The sequence below is a fragment of the Oxyura jamaicensis genome, chromosome 2 (assembly GCF_011077185.1).
Source record: "Oxyura jamaicensis isolate SHBP4307 breed ruddy duck chromosome 2, BPBGC_Ojam_1.0, whole genome shotgun sequence".
Lineage (NCBI taxonomy): Eukaryota > Metazoa > Chordata > Aves > Anseriformes > Anatidae > Oxyura > Oxyura jamaicensis.
Window position 1 is genome coordinate 129,746,009 of NC_048894.1, and position 17,610 is coordinate 129,763,618.

Below are 17,610 nucleotides of genomic sequence, written 5' to 3' on the forward strand. Positions count from 1 at the left end.
CCCCCTCCCATGGGTGGTTTTTTTTTTTTTACTTCCGACCCCCCCCCCCCCCCCCCCTTCATTTCTGGAGGCAACAAGGAGGCAAATGAATTCTGCAAGGGGTGAAAGCTGAGTAGCTCTATTGCCTTTGCTCAAAATTGCTTTGCAAGTGGGTGCTCTAAGTATATAATGCTTTATAGGGATTAACTACCATAATTAGTTTGTGATTGCCTAATGCTGCAAACTATGTGAAAGTAAAAATATGAAGCAATGGGACATATGGAAAAAGCATTCAGACAACTTTAACTAGCACTAGCTAGGATTAATTCCTATACCACATAGTTAACCTCTGAGATAGTAAAGAGGGCTTAATGAAGGCAACCAAATATTAGCAGGAAAAAGTATTTTTGTCTGACTTTACAGATGGAGAACTAAAACAGTGGAAAATGACCATCACATCCTCCTGAAAGAATGCTAAAAACCTTTCTCAGGAAATGTGGAGATTGGACAAAGGATAATAATTTTAAAGTAAAAAAGGTTAGATTTAGATTAGACATTAGGAAGAAATTCTTTACTATGGAAGTGGTGAGGCACTGGCACAGGTTGAACAGAGAAGATGTGGGTGCTCCATCCCTGGAAGTGTTTAAGGTCAGATTGGATGGGGCTTTGGCAACCTGGTCATCTAGTGAAAGATGCCAACTCCATGGGAGGGAGGTGGACTAGGTTGTCTTTAAAGGTCCCTTCCAACCAAAACCATTCTATGATTTTTTGCAGATGTGTGCAGTAGATGTTTGAACCGTGTAACTAATAGGGAAACAGTAGTAAGGTTTACCTTGAAGCTTGCAACCACTAGTCTACAAACCTGATCAGACAATTTTGTCAAGATCATGAAAAACAAATATAGAAAATCCAGGAAATGATCTCCGCTGTCTTGAGTCTCAAGGTGGACAACATAAGACATTGTTTTTCCCTTTCTGAGACTTTTCTGATAAAAGGAAAAGAAGATAATTTTTTTATTATTTTATTTTATTTATTTTATTTTTTTCCTTGTCTTTACCAAATTGAACTAATTCTTAGTAAAGGGCACCTATATGCCAGAAGTAGATATTATGTTCAGAATAAGTATGTGTTTTAAAATGAAATGAGGAGCAGCAATACCAGAACACCTTGAGCAAAACAAGTGGTTTAAACTATGGTGCTGAGCAACTTACTGATTTATTGCCGAGAGGAGCAAGGGAGAGCCTGGAAATACCTATTAGTAAAACAACCACTTAGCTAGCTTGGGGAAACAAATTAACTTAAAGATGATGTTATATTGGATATTGAAAGTGAATGTAATATGCAAATACTAGTTATCTAAGTCCTCAGAGCCCTCTCTAAATGATATAATAAATACCATTAAGTACTACATTATCACAACTTCTGATTCTAAGCTCTTATATGTCAGTGAGATAGCTTATTTTCTAGTAGAAATGTATTAGTGCCTATGAACCTGTGCTGGATAGTAGCAACACCTTTCCAGTTCTGCAGTAGTTAATAAAATAATAAGTTCGAATGTTGATTTGAAATTAATCACAGGAAGATTGCACTGCTTAATTACATTCTTGTGAGGATGTAGATACACCAGGATAAAGGTGCTATCTTAGCGTATCTATTCCCCCGCAGGGAAGGAGAACACGCTGTTCTCCAGTACACACACACAGATGTAGTACAGCTGTGCCCACACTAAGGAAGGCAGTAGCATAAATATTTCAGTAGGAAATGACATTCCTAGTAGAAATAGTACTGGTACAACCACTGCATGTATACCATACCCCATGGACAGCAGTTTATTCCTCATTCCTGTGATAATAACATTAACAGTAGAGTCCTTTGGAACTAATTTGGAATATGAATGTAATTTTGAAGAACGTACACCTCACAATCTGAAGATAATCTGCAACAAGGTGATCAGGGCAAATTGCTATATTAACAGGACATAAGTAATTGCAGTGGATAAAAATTGATATATATTTTCCCTGCTCCTGATTATCATGTCACTCAGAGATATACTAACTTACAGTATCAATGAGATACTTCTAAAGTTATCAAATCTTTACCACGAATCTAAGTGTTCTGCTGGATCCATATATGTATATATTTAATTTTATTTCTTTTGAAGTCATTATTGTGAAGGCTTTGACGCTTTTATTCTCATTCTGAAACTCCAGATAAAAGGTCTACATTTACCCCATTTTAGGAAAAGAATCAGAGAGGTACCTTCCAACCTGCTTTTGCTATTTTATATATTTTAATTCAAGTTATCCTTTATACTTTTCCTTTCCAAAGAAAATAATCCCAGTCTTTTCAGTCTTTCTTCAGAGAAGTTGCTTTTGTATTTGTGTGTCCTTAACCATTACTATTATTCTTCAAATCCACTTTTATTCTACTATGATCCATCTTTTTGGATAGTACCGAGTAAAGATTTTCTGATGAGTCTGCAACTCTGAAACATTTACTGATACTGTGACTTTGCCTGCAATGTTTTCTGTTCTATTCTATTCATCTGAAAACTCACCTTTCTGAAATATGATTTCCTATTAAATGGGCATCTCTCGTGGGCTACCGAGTCAACCATTTCCTGAACTGATCCTGTTAATTTAAAACAAAAAGTGCAAAAGTATTTCACCTCCCTCCTCCAATTGCCAAGAGTGTCTATATCCCTGGAAATCACTATGCTGAGAAGACTCCTTTAACTTGAAAATATAGCAGATAGGCTGGTTATGGCAATTGCCTATCATCCTTTGTGATAGAGCAGCCAAAGTCTGTACTTACACTAATAGCAATGAAGAAAGTACAGGTGGTCTAACACTCATTCCAGTTAATTACACAACTGCTGGAGGTGAAATGCTCCAGTGAGGTCAAAAAAGACCCTGTTGATGCATACACTGACCTCACAAAGGTGTTTAGAATTGAGTGGCCATAATTTCCTCGTTTTCTGAAGGATCCTCTCAGTTTTCACTGAGAGAAAGTAAATGCCTCACAAATTTTGTTACTTGAGTCTCTTATATTCTGTTCTGTGAATAAGATCCTCAAAGGATAAATACTTGCAGAAATATATCTCCAAATTCCCATTATTGTTTGAAAAATAGCTCAGAATGTTTCCTGTTCATTTCTTCTGGTGTGTGTTATGCTAAGAAGTGTGACAGGTTAACATAGTTTAAATACTGCAGTCTGGAATTATTCAAAATTAGGAACAATGAATCCTTTTCTCTGGCTTAGGGTAGAGAGATAGAAAGCTTTAAATATTGAAACAAACCTCAGTTTAATGACAACATTAGTGAACTGTTATCCTGTTATCTAGTCACATTTTTTTTTTTTTTTTATTTTCTGTTGACTATAAACTAAGCCTTAGCAATGATTACATTAGTTGCTTACCTTTCAGGTAACATTTATCTTAGATGGAAATTCATGGTAGCTAATCTTAAAGATTTCAGGTACATCACTGGAATTTAGGTTACATCTTGAAAGAAAGATGAGTGTTAAACAAGAAGAGGAAATGACAATTGCTCAGTAGCTTCTTCTTCTGAAATTTCTAAAGCTATGGAGGTTGTCTCCAGATGAGATACAATGAAAAGCTGATAAGTTCCTGAAAAAAAAAACAATAATAAAAAAAAAAACAGACAAAAACAAAAATCACCCACAACTGTTTCATAATTGCTGTGGTAAAGCTGGAACTGAAAATTGACTAAAACTGAAAGCATATTGATATATATATATAAATGAGAATTCTGTAGCTCTGTTTTACTAAGGCAGGTTATGCTTACTACATATTGGATGGGATGTGGACACATCCTATGGGGACCCTTCCCATTGCAGTGGAATTACCAACCTGCAAAGACAGACTGGGATTTAGAGAAATAATTCTGAACTAAAATTAGATGATTGTTCATGCTAAAAATTCCCAGTTTTTCAAGTCTATAAGAACAAGAGATAGGTAAATTGAGATGATATGACCTTGTAGCTTAGACAGAGCAAGACATGTTGCAGCTGATGAGGTGTGAAGCACCTTACCTGGCCTCACCTGAGAGCAGAGATGACTCCACTTAGGCTTTTATTCTGCAGTGTACCTATCATATTGAAAAGCAGTGAAGTGTGTTTTTTAAAGGACAAATTAAAGGATAATTAAAATAGAGAGCACTGGGGTTCTGGAGATTAGCAAACAAATAGATTTCAGTGGAGTCAGGAAATCTTAAAGATCTGGGAACGTGGGCATTAGAGGTGGTGGGAAGACAGCCAAGGTAAATGTTGATCCCCTTCAGTGACAGCTGAATATACATGCTCTTTTCATGGGGGTCTGATTGCTGGGAATAGTGAGTGAGCAAGTTCTTGAAGAAGTTAGGAATAAGACTGGGAGTCCTAAATTTAATGCAGTCAAGCAACAGCCCAACTTCCCTAGGCTCTAAAGGCAGTGGGAAAATAGCATCATAGCAAAACCAGGGGGAAGGGCTGTAGCAGATTAAGGGCAGCCTTTCATTAAATGGAAACAATTAAGAAAGAGCTTGTGAGGTTTTTTTATTTTATTTATTTATTTATTTTTTTTTCAAATAATTTATGATCTGAGTGACCCAGGTTAGCAAAATCTGATTGAACGGCAAATCTGTCACTAGTATTTCTCCAGGACATTTCTTACATTTTTTCATCTAATCTCCTGTGTGGTTACAACTGCAGATACAGCTAAGGAAAATTGGAGAATGTTAATTTGTTTATGTGTTTAGACCTGTAAAAACATTTGCCTATGGCTGTTAGCTTTTTGGTTTGTTTAAATTTGTATATTTTTTCCTCACTCTTTTCCTTTATTATCATTTCTACCATTCTACCAGAAGAGTTGCCTTTTTTTTTTTTTTTTTTTTTTTCCCCAGATTCTTACTGCTTTACTGGGATCTTTTAAAACTAATTGTTCCTATTTATTTATTTATTTATGCTGCTGTCATGGCAATAACATATTTGTTATATATGTTATATATATATATGTGAGGTGTGCATCAATGTATTTTTTTTCCCCCTAAAATTACTCCTTCTTTGGTAAATGGGTTATAAAAAAAACTATAATTTTCATTTCAGATGCCAGGAGCGAGTTGAAAAAGAAGGCTTTTTGCATACCCTGCTGCTCTGCCTGGGAGGTAAAAAGGGGTAATCTTTTTGCACACCACACGAAGCAGGTGATATTCTTTTGCTACCAGAAGGATCTGAAAACTTTGTGAAAATGGTGCTGTTTAATACTTTCCCATGGCAAAGGTTAGCTCCTACATGTGTGTGTTAGTTGAATAAAACATTTTCTTATTAAAGTGATATGCTTCAGAAGGATTTTGTAACTGATGAGAGTATAGGAAAAATACAGATTGCCACTGAATTTTTTAGTGACACATGTCACAGCCCTAGCTGGCTGCTGCATATCACAAAATACAGAGAAGCATGCATAGTCTGTTGGAAGGCTGTTTATTTCAAAGATGCAGACGTTTAAAAGAGCTGTAAAGGGCATATTGTTATGCAGACTTTCAAGCATATTAAGTCTATTTGGAGAAATGTGATACAGATATATTGCTGGCAATGCACAAAGAGGTTATAGGCATGCTGTGTGCTAGACAATATGGAGTTTACAATATGGAAATAAAAATTGATTCCATGAATGCTTAGTACTAATATATGCAGCCTTGCAGGACAGCTTTCTAAATTGAATTAAAAAATGCAGAATTTATTGCAACCATTTTGTACTGAGGGAAGCAACATGACCTTGTCATTTCTATACCCTCCTGATATGTATATGTTAGGAAAATGGAATTTCTCTTTCACTTCACGAGCAGTTACTTATAGCTGTATTTCCTTCCTGACAAATAAAACTGAAATGGTAGAAGAAACCTTTTACCTGTGGGCACCTCATTCTTATTAATTCCTGCTATTTTTTGTCAGCATCAGAAAATATATTGTCAAAACTGTCACCAAAAATAAATTCAAGTGGAAGGTATTTAATTTCCCCCTGCCATACTGCTGACTTCATGTGTGTTCTCTATCAATCAGAATGGGAGTCAAAATTCTCAATAAAGCAGAAGGAAACTTGCCAGTTTTCTGATGTTAAAAATATATATTTTTTCCAAACATTTTTTTTTTTTTAATTATTATTTCAAGGTCTGGATTCCAAATGTCAGATATGGAAAATTAAATTGATTAGATCAATTAAAAATTCTCAACAACTGTAATTTCAAAAATATTCTTAGAATTTGTGAATCAGCATATCTTTGACATAAGTGCCTAATCATTACATAAATATATTTTAAGTTTTATTTTCTCACAGACTTTACCAATTTTGCTGAAGTAAAACCTAGAGTAAGAGAATAATGCATATACTTCCCTGAAACAAATTCATGTGTGTGGTAAATGAAGGTGAAAGATGCTCTTGAATCACAAAGAAGAAATGTGGCTGAGAGCTTGGTGGGTAAGGTAGATACAAGAAGGAGAACAAGAGCCAAATGAGCTAGGACAACAAAAGACAGCATAGGTATCACAAGGCTCTTCTAAGTTTACAGTGATTCAGAAGTTGAAAGCCTTAAAACCTCTATGCAGAGAAATATAAGAACAAGACACTACTTGCTTATTTTACTAGATAACCTATTTGAATTACACTTTTTTTTTTTTTTTTTTTTTTAAAATCTAACAAGAAAACACCAACAACAAACAAATTGAACAACAACAAAAAATATGCCTGATAAAACCAGATACTACCTATTTAGGAATTAGTGGAATAAAACAAGGGTAATCTTGAACTGACCATGAAAGTCACCATCTCAGCTCTGCTTCTCGAGATGTGATTTGGATTATGTCTGGTTTCTGGAATAGGACCCATCATGGGCTTGACATTAACTTCATGGGGATGAGAGAAGGCTCCAGGGAGACCTCCTTGTGGCCTTTCAATGCTTAAAGGGCTCTTATAAAAAAGATGGAGAAGGACTATTTACTCAGATAGACAATGATAGGACAAGGGGGAATGGTCTTAAACTAAAGGAAGATAAATTTAGACTAGACATTAAAAGGAAATTCTTCACTGAAAGGGTAGTGAAGCACTGGCAAAGGTTGCCCAGAGAAGCTGTGGATGCCCCATCCCTGGAGGTGTTCAAGGCCAGGCTGGATGGGGCCTTGGGCAACCTGATCTCATGGTTGACATCCCTGCTTGTGGCAGGAGAGTTGGAGTTAGATGATCTTTAAGGTCTCTTCCAACCCCAGCCATTCTTTGATTCTAGGATTCTACAATTCTATGATTCTATGATTAAAGTGCCAATCCAGCTCATGGACAATTTCTGACTTTTTGGAATGGCAATCACGGCATATCATAAGCAAGGTTTTATTGCTGTCAGAATCCACACTGGAAAAATAGATGCTTCATAGCATCTGCTGCTCCATAAAGAGAAGCAGAATGTAATTAAACATGCAGCATCTTGCATCCTATGTACAGTGTTAATCTAAGCAGGTAAATCAGCTCAGCATGGTTAAGTGTAGAGGGCACACAGTATACACATAAATAACAAAAGCAAGAAGACATCCTTTTGCAGACAGTGAATAATAATCATCAAAATGGACTCTACAAGGACAGGTTACTGATGAAAAAAGAAAACAACTGTAAAGTACCTACATGCCCCAGAAAACCAAGAGAATGATTAGAGACTGTTCCTGCTTTTCTATTCCCAAACTTCCTAGGTATTAGTACTTCATAAAATCGTTCTTCAGCTATTTCCACATGATTAAATTTTGGTTATCTCAGTGCAGCAGGATAATTGTATTCAGATCTGCATGAATTTCACATTGCTATCTCCTTTTAAATCTGTAATATATATAACTGTTTGTTTTCCTTTTAAAACAACAACAAATGGAATAAAACTGTTGTCATCTGCTCAGATTTGAATTGTATTTTTTGCTTTGGCAAGAGAAATTAAATTTTACTGGATATTTGACAGATAATCAAAATGAAGCCACAATAGATTTTATTTTTTTGCAGGGAGTTGAAAAACTCAACTACAACTTCGTGATACCATTTGTTTATAGAAGTTATATGTCAATGACAAAACCTTGGAACTTTGATCTTTTCTGGAATAAGTTTTAAGCTTACAAAATGGTTATTTAATAAATTTTCTTAATAAATCTGCCAGGTCTGTTGACAAGGTTTCTGTTTTACTTGGGGGGGGAATAAGAAGTCAGAAGGACAGGAACATTTCAAGGTATCAGTCCAAGTCCACTGTTACTTCTGTGTAGTCCCAACAAAGCTAAAGCTGAGCTTCAGGTGTTCCCTTCATTTCTTGCCAGATATCTAGCCTAATGCCCTTTCTCACTTCCACTGTAGCAAAAGGAAAAACAGCAAAGAACTCATCATGCTGGTTTTAATTTTTAGACAATTTCTTTTAGATGAGGTACCAGATAAATCACATTCTGGACCTACATGTTTGAGAGATGTCACATCATATTCTCTCCTTCCAGTTAAGGAGACACAGATGAGACTTCAGCTCCTTTGGCATCATGTATTTCAGATCTGTATTCAATTAACACAGACAGGTATATGCCTTCATCTCTACTTGACTGCAAATATGATCATAGAATCATAGAAAGGTTTGAGTTGGAAGGAACCTTAAAGATCATCTAATTCCAACCCTCTTGGCATGGGCAGGCATACTTCCCACTAGACCAGGTTGCTCAGAGCCCTATCCAACCTGGCCTTGAACACCTCCAGGGATGGGGCATCCACAGCTTCTCTGGGCAACCTGTTCCAGTGCATCTCCACCTTCACAGCAAAGATTTTCTTCTCAAAATCTAATCTAAATCTATTTTTTTTTTTAATAAGTTTAAAACCATGACTCCTTTTCTTATCACTACATTGACTACACCTATCCAGCTTTCCTCTAGGCCCCCTTTAGGTCCTGGAAGTCTGCTGTAAGAGCTCCCTGGAGCCTTCTCTTCTCCAGGCTGAGCAACCTCAACTTCCGCAGCCTGTCTTCATAGGAGAGGTGCTCCAGCCCCTTGATCTTCCTCGTGGCCCTCCTGTGCACTTGTTCTAGTAGGTTCATGTCCTTCTTGTGCTGGGGGCCCCAGAGCTGAACATGGCACTCCAGGTGGGGCCTCATGAGAACTGAGCAGAGGGGGACGATCACCTCTTTCATCTTGCTGGCCACTCTGTTTTTGATGCAGCCCAGGATATGGTTAGCTTTCTGGGCTGTAAATGCACATTGCTGGCTCATGTCAAACTTCTCATCAACCAGCACCCCCAGGTCCTTCTCCTCAGGGATGCTCTCAATTCATTCTTCACCCAGCCTGCATTTGCACTTAGAATTGTCCTGGCCCAGATGCAAGACCTTTCGCTCAGTCTTGTTGAACTTCATGAACATCCCTTTCCTCCAGATGCATTGACCACACTGCACAGCTTGGTGTCAACAGCAAACTTGCAGAGCACTTAGAAATCAGATTAGATGAAGCCTCACACAAGCAGAGGTGCAGTGTTGCTCTTGGGTATACTCCGTTATTTTGCAGAGTAGTCAGGCCAAAAGGATGCCCACGATTAGCTGCAGGATCTATTACCTTAAGTAAAATCCCTTATTGTCACAGCTGGGCAAGCCATGTGGCAGTGTTTCCTTCTGGTTTGATATTGGATACAAAATCAAGAGAAAGAATCTTAAACACATCTTAGAAATTATCCTCAATTTCCTGTCCAAAAGATTGCTTACCAGAAAATACACTTAGTAGGTGGTATTCTAGCTCCCTTCAGCTTTTGGGTACTCTTTATCTGCACCTTCTTCAAAGGCAGCAACATTTACAATAACATGTTCAATTTTAACCTAATAATAAAAAAATGTGTTACGATGCTTTCCCATATTTTCCATTTTCAAGTAATTTTTAAAAATTATTTTAAGCAAAATTTACTGTGAGAACTGATCCAGATTTTTTTATTATTATTATTATTTTGTTTTGTTACATTTCTCTTCTTGCCTTTTTTGAGCATTGCTACCGTGCAAGATCCTACTTCTCTGCATTTAAAGTCACAAAAATTTCAGTGGCCCCTTTATGACAATGTGTTTAGAAGATTGAAAAAATGTTTAAAAAGTGAAATGTTAACATTTTAGGAAAATAATTTTTTGATTTATTGACATGAAGATAAAAACTTCTGCTTGAACCATAAAACTGCAAAAATATGAAAAGCAAGCAGTGATTTGCTTAATTTTTTTGACCAGTTCTTCAATGTCAGATAGAATAGGAATCTCAACAGAGACTGAGGTTTCCTGAAATACCTAATCCACATTTTTCCAAAGAATCTACTGCTGTAAGTCTATCCATGAAGTAATTATATTTTTAAACCCATCCCCTTCTTTCAAACTCACAAGTTTCTTTGCATTATATGCATACAATAATTATCTCTCAGTCCTCAGCCACAGACTGTTTCCACCCTCAGAAGTTCTTCTGACAGCATACTTGTACTGCTGCTATTGCAGTGCCTTTAGCTATTTTAGGATTTTATATGACCACATGTCACTACTGTAGCTGAGCACATTTTCCATAACATGGTGGATGATAGTCTGTGATTCAAAAGATTTATTTTGCCAGTGATAATTTATGGGTCTGCAAATGTTTTATGGTCTAAACCATGGCCCTGATATGATTATTTTTATTTATTTATTTATTTTTCTGGAGCAGTATCGTCACACATGTCAGGAATTTCTTTTACATATGACCAAAATGCATCATGTTAGAAAATGTATCAGCTATTCATAGTTAACACTAGAAGCATTGACGTTTTCTATTATGACGAATTTTCTCACTGTAGGGAAACAATATCTAATATTATTTAAAATCTGTATTAAGGACAAGAATACGGTCTGCTAAAATAACAATCAGCTGTAGATGCTGTACAAATGTAATCTCTTGATCTGTGCTCAGGTGCTCTACCAAGTGAAGCCAACTCCATGATAGCAGATGCAGAACTGCCTAACTTGATGTTTTGGCTTCCATACATTTGTTTTGCCTCACAGATGAAAATTAGGTATTTCAGGTCTCTCAGATGATTTAAAATCCACTAACTGGAAAGATGAAATGAACAATAATATTTACAATTGTAGCTTGAGAGTAGCACATTTTTTGAATACCCCTATTGTTTTTCAGATAGTATTCAGCAAATTTTGAATAATATTTTATGCTCCACAATCATTATTATTCAAACTAAATAGCTTGTGGTCTGTGCATAATCTGGCAAATTAATCTTCACATTATTGCAAGCAGTATGTACACATCTTGCAATATGGCATTCTTGTACTGCACAGTAACCAGAGGGAGATATTTTTTCTTCCCTATATATTCCTGAAAATGAGGAAAGGAGACACTAAAGTAAATAATTTTCTGGCTGGTTTCACTCAAAAGCTCCTGTGGAATCTGCTTATAGCTTGAAAAGAACTTAATAAAAAGTTGGAAAAGGGGAGATTGAGTAGGATAAGTAATAAGAACCAAGTTGAAGACAAGTCCTGGAAGATAGAGCTAGTGAAATACACAGAGCTTCAACAGAATCCTTTGAATTAGTCTGCTCTTAAACCACTTCAGCTGAATGTGGGCCCTGGAGTGCAATTTGCAGTGATACCAAATTGATAAAAATTGTTTTTCTATAAAGCACCTTGGAGTGTTAGCTTTGATTAATCAGAAACAATTATCACAGCTAACAAAGCATAGCTACAAACACAGAGAAACCACAGTCACGGTGAAGTTCATAGCTTTCTTGCACCTACACCTATGAAGTTCCACAGGAACCTAGTCTCGCATGCAGGACAATTTGTTTTATATTACTGTTGCATGTATATTTTTTGAGCACCACTGTTATCAGGTGTCTGCTTCAAAACTAGAAGAGCTTAGTCACCCTTGGGAAATAACTTGGCTAACTTTTCCTAAACATCCAAGCAACAAGGTGTAAAGGTTTCCTAGTGCACCTGGGCCAGTGCTAGGGCCCAAAGCCAATTTACAGATTTGGGGGCAAACCAGTGGAAATCTTAATTAAAAACAAATTCTTCTCTTAGATGAGAGAATGGCTGGTAGTCTGGGGACCAGGATTCTAGTGAACTATTTAATCATTTTTCTTGTTTTGTTACTTTAAAATATTTCAGACTAAATATCATCTGGTATGGAGGGCTTTGTTGGATTCATAGTCTCTACTGAATTTACTTGCAGTAGACTCAATGGTTGATGTCCCTGAGTGAGAGGAAAGTAACCCGCTTAACCACTTCAGGAACTGTGAATCTAAGTCCTGCCCCTCTGGGTTAAGCTCAGAGATGCTTGCAAATAAACTGAACTTGTTGACAGTCTGTATAAATACAGTGAGTTATGGGCTGTGGCAAGTCAAGGTTGAACGGGAAGCGTATTCAGCCAGCTCTGCAATGGGAGAAGGATTGGTGGTCAGATGAAGGCAACAAATCCTTACCGTTCTGTGGCCTGGATCATGAGACAGACTCTACATTAGCTGTTTCAGGGCCGGAAGGATGACCTGAATTCTTATTGCCTCTGATCAAGAGACCAATTACATCACTTGAAATGCAGGCTGACAAAGTTCCCCTGGGCTGTGCTTGTGAGCACTCTCTGAATGTTCAAAACCAGCTGCTGAAATGCAAGATGTAATATATTCACTTTTTTTTTTTTTTTTTTTTTTTATATATATTATTCTCTGAATTTAATCTTTTCCCAGATAGCATCATAATTTTATTTTATTTTATTTTATTTTATTTTAATTTTTTTTTTTTCCATGAACACTATGGGTGGAGTTTTTTATAGAGTTTTTTCATAAGTCACAACTAGGCCTTCCAAAACAAATAAAAGATTAATTCTTTTCTTATGAAGACTATCACAGCAGCTCACCTTGAAGACCTATTTATTTCTTTTCCTGAGAGCTATTGGAAATAACCCTTAATACTGGAAGTTATAGTTTTTATTTTGTAGTGAGTAAATGGAAGTATAGGGACATTAATAATATAGCCCAGAAAATACTTTCTGAGCTGCAGAACTGATCTCTGGTGTACAAGTCTATCATGGTGCAATCCAGCATAGAATCACAGAATCATAGAATCAAAGAATCTTAAAATCAAAGAATGGCTGGGGTTGGAAGGAACCTTAAAGATCATTTAGTTCCAACCTCCCTGCCATAGGCAGGGACACCTCCCTCAAGAACAGGTTGCTCAAAATCCAGCTTGGCCTTGAATACCTCCAGAGATGCGGCATCCACAGCTTCTCTGGACAGCCTGTTCCAGTGCCTCACTACCCTTTCAGTGAAGAATTTCTTCCTAATGTCTAATCTAAATCTATCATCTTTGAGTTAAAGATCATTCCTCCTTGTTCTATCATTATCTACCTGAGTAAAGAGTCCATCTCCATCTTTTTTATAAGACTTCTTTAAGTATTGAAAAGCTGCAAGGAGGTCTCCCTGGAGCCTTCTCTTCCTCAGGCTGAACATCCCCAGCTCTCTCAGCCTTCCACATAGGAGAGGTGTTCCAGCCCTCTGATCATCTTTGTGATCCTCCTCTGGACTCGCTCTAACAGGTCCATGTCTTTCTTGTGCTACAGGCCCAAAACCTAGATGCAGTGCTCCAGGTGGTGCATCATGAGGGCAAAGTAGAGGGGGACAATCATTTTTGTTGATCTGCTGGTCACACCTCTTTTGATGCAGCCCAGGATGCAGTTGGCCTTCTGCCCTTCAGTTGTACACTGCTAGCTCAGGCCTAGCCTTTCATCCACCAGAACCCCCAGATCTCTCTCTGCAGGGCTACTCTCAATATGTTCTTCTCCCAGTCTGTACTCCTGCCTGGGATTGCCCAGGGCAGTCCCAGGAGCCTGCATGCCCTGTGCTCATCATGTGGTGGCCTGAGCTCCTCCAAATGGTGACACAAATACAGCTGCTGTTTAGAGGAAATATTTATCCTGAGAAATTAACCTTAAACTCTGACTCTGTTCATCAAAGAGAAATTGCCACCCCAAAGTGAAGAAGCCCTGCTCAATGCTCAGCACCTGTTTAAAAACAGCCAGTAACTTGTGGTGATGCCACCGCCTGCTTTTTGCATAGCAGAAATAAGAAATATGGTTGCACTGTACATTCACCCTACACTCAGCCTGAGGATGTCTTTTGCCTCCTCTGACAGCCCCCCACCCAGCAAGACACAGACAAATGTGGTGAGGGAGGGCTTACTCCTCCTTCCACTCTGCTGCAGCCATCACACTGGAAAACAATGTTAGTGAAAGATCATGGAAGCACAGGAAGGGGTCAGATTTGCATCCTACACAGACAACAGCAGGGATGAGAATCCTACAGTCTTCTTTGGCAAAGACACCCCTCACCATCACCATCTTATTTTCTTTCTCCTTTACCTTCTCATTGCTATGAAACAAGGGAGTATTCTAAAACTTATTTCTGCCTACTTGCAACACATCTTTGATGTCACATTTCACAATCCTGGACTTTATTCTTTTCACTTTAATTTTTATTATTCATTTATTTATTTTCCCTGCACTGTACATCACCTCTAAAATTAGGAGCCAGATGTAGATTAGGGACTGAAGCCTTCTTGCCTATGGTGCTTTTCTTTCTTCCAGCCATCAGCCAGACATTCTGCACTGTCCTCTGTGGTGAAGGTTTCAAGAAGAAAGCCTCCTGCATCCCAGCTCCACTGGGGCAAAAAATGAGGCAGGGCTGATGAGACAAAATGTGCAGGATATATATATATATATATACATATACATATATATATATATATTTGTGAGTGTGTGTGGTAGTAATGCTCTGAGCTTAATCTCTGTTGTATTAGGAATTGTATGCACCTATAACAGTGATGTCCAAAAATATGTTGACTGTTGCAGTGAACTCTTTGTAAAATGAAATAGCATGAAGGAAGTGCTGAGCAAAAAGAAGCAGAGGTTTCATTTCTTACTGAAAAGCATTGCCATCTCTGGAGAAAATTGATTCCTTCAACAGTTGAATCTACAAAAATGCATTAGGAATACAGGAAAAAAAATCTCCTTTAAAAGCAAAAGCAGCAAATAGTAGTTATTTGGAGAGGTTTGCAAGTTTCATTTTTCTTAAAAATGCAGTTGCAAATGAGTATATTTTTAAAATTGCAGAGAAGGCAAAATGAAGAAAAATTTGGGATACAAAAATATTGAGATCTCTAGCTCATCCTGCTCCCATTATTTATAGTTTATCATGATACATTATGTAAATACAGAAATGTGCCTTTTAAAACCTCAGTAAAGAACTGACCTGCAGATTAAGTAGAGCCATCTTAATATTGCACATGAAAAGGATGTCCTGTGTTGCAGGTTTAGATAGAGGGGAACAGGAGGAACTACTCTGGGTTTAATTTTTCGATGCTTATTCCAAAAATAGATTTGTAGTAATAAATAAAAAAATGAAATTCAGAAACGATGTCCTGTAAAGTCTTTGCTTTTAGTATGATTGTCCCTTATCTGCAGTTCTCTAAGGAACAGATAAAAATATTACGCATAATATTAATGACACACGACACACTTTTAAACATTTTTTCCTGCCTTCCTCCTTTATACCTTAATTATAATATTAAGAGAGATTTCGTATTTCTTTCCAGTAGGGAGACAAAACATCTGTATTTTCATTTTTAAAATATTACCTTTCATTCCACTTATCTTCTAAAAGAGAAAGAGTGAAGTACATTTATAATATGATGAGATAAGAAAATGCAGACAATATGAAAGGATGTCAGAACACAGATATATTTTTTTCCAGGTAGCTTATTCCACTTCAGAAAAAATACTTGCTGCTTTTGTATTGCTCCATTTGTGATGTAGGATGTGAATTGGTTGGGATGGGATGTTGCTTGCAGTTCAGACAGCTGGGATAGATGCTCTCATTTAATTTGATTTTATAAGCTTTGAAACTGTAGGCTGCTGGCATAAACAGTTGATCAAATTAAAATGCCTTCTTGAACAATAAGGAAACAAAAGAAATCTGCTTATTATTTTTTTAAAACATTCATGTGCTGAATGAAAAATAAAACAAACAGAAAACAGAAAAAGTATAAGAAAGGAAATACAGGTGGAGGTAGTTTTGAGAAGGGAATTTTCCTATAAACATTTTTCTCAGCTTATAGATAGATCGGTTGAACCAGATCTTTAAAAAGCTGGTGACACAGAGTAAAAGTGGATAAGTACTTTATAGAATGTAATTTACTCTTTGAACAGTAATTTTATGTTGAAGCAATATCCATGATCGGACTAAAAATAAACTACAAAATAAAATAAACTTTCTAACTAGAGGTTAGAGAGATAGATCTTTTATAGATTAATGGCAAAACAGTAAATCCTGCTGCAGTATATGCGTTTCCTAGTTTTGAAAGAGGATCTTTCTGTTGCGTTTCACATCATAGCTTTTAAATATCCTAATTATAATTTTAATCTAAAAGATAAAAATAAAAAATGACTGGAAGCCAAAACAATATTAATTCTCCAGGTTAAATCATTTTAGGAATGGTACTACACACAGAGGATTAAAGATTTATGCAGTTTATATCACTTTTCATTTTCTGAGCCCCTTTAATTTTGTCCTCTGGGATACCATTAGCTAGACTGTAACCCTAAAAAGACTTGGGTTTGATTCACTTCTAGAGTTTTAGACAAGGATCTCTAGTGTGTATTGTACTCAAAACATGTGCAATTAAAGTTCTGCTTCATTCTACCTTTTTGTTAGGGTGACTACAACAAATGGTGGAGTGGTTTTATGCTTACATTTCTTGATCACTACAGCTATTGCTTTAGCTCCTCTGCAGAGGCCAGATTTTGTCCTATGGCCGGGTTTTGTCCTATGAAAAGCAGGTATTCCCTGGGCTTTATGTCTTCAGTACAATGGGAGAAACTGGTCAAAATGAGGATGGTCTAAGTGAAAGCTGAAATAGATTGTCTAGCATTTTATTCTACTAAGCCTCAAGATAAATAATATTTGCCAGTCTGTGTGTGGTCACACTCTTGTTCTTGCTGCTAACACTCATACCTGTGGGACTAAACAATTTATATAGCCAGTAATATATTAGCCCAGGGAACAAATATGAATGAGTGAACCCTCTGAAATGCCCTTCCTCCACAAAATCAGCAGAGCATAACACATCAAAATAAAGGTCAGCACAGCCCCAGTGTAAACATTGCAAGTTTTCTTTGATTGATTTCAACTCAGAGTCCCATTTATCAGTGTTAGCCACTCAAATGATCTCTGTATTTTCAAACTGTTTCTAATTTGTTCTACTGCAGCCATTAAAAAGCCAGACAATTATTTCTCCCTCTTTTTGTTCATCATACCTTGCTTTCTCTAAAAACAGTGTAAAAATTTACACTTCACAAATCCAGAAGAAGACAGAGATTACTAGTTCTACTATTGCTACTCATTATTATTTTTGAATTTTGAAGTTACTCTCAGATACACAGTAACAGAGGTAATGAAAATGAAAAAAGAGCATCCTAAAGACCACATCTCTCAGATAAAGTTTTTTTAACAAGAACCATCAAAAAAGACTAAATCTGGGAAGTTTGTAAAGTTTTTTTTTTTTTTTTTTTTTTTTTTTTTTTTTTTTTTTTTTA

General features: G+C 36.7%; 1 long non-coding RNA gene across 2 annotated transcripts in view; it reads left to right on the forward strand.

Moving 5' to 3' along the window:
* The window catches only part of LOC118162194, a 52,632-nt gene extending 46,776 nt beyond the window's left edge, over window positions 1-5,856 (forward strand). For both annotated transcript variants that reach the window (XR_004748331.1, XR_004748332.1), the window contains one exon: window positions 5,083-5,856. This is a non-coding gene — a long non-coding RNA (uncharacterized LOC118162194). The remainder of the gene's footprint in view (window positions 1-5,082) is intronic.
* The last annotated feature ends 11,754 nt before the right edge of the window (window positions 5,857-17,610 follow it).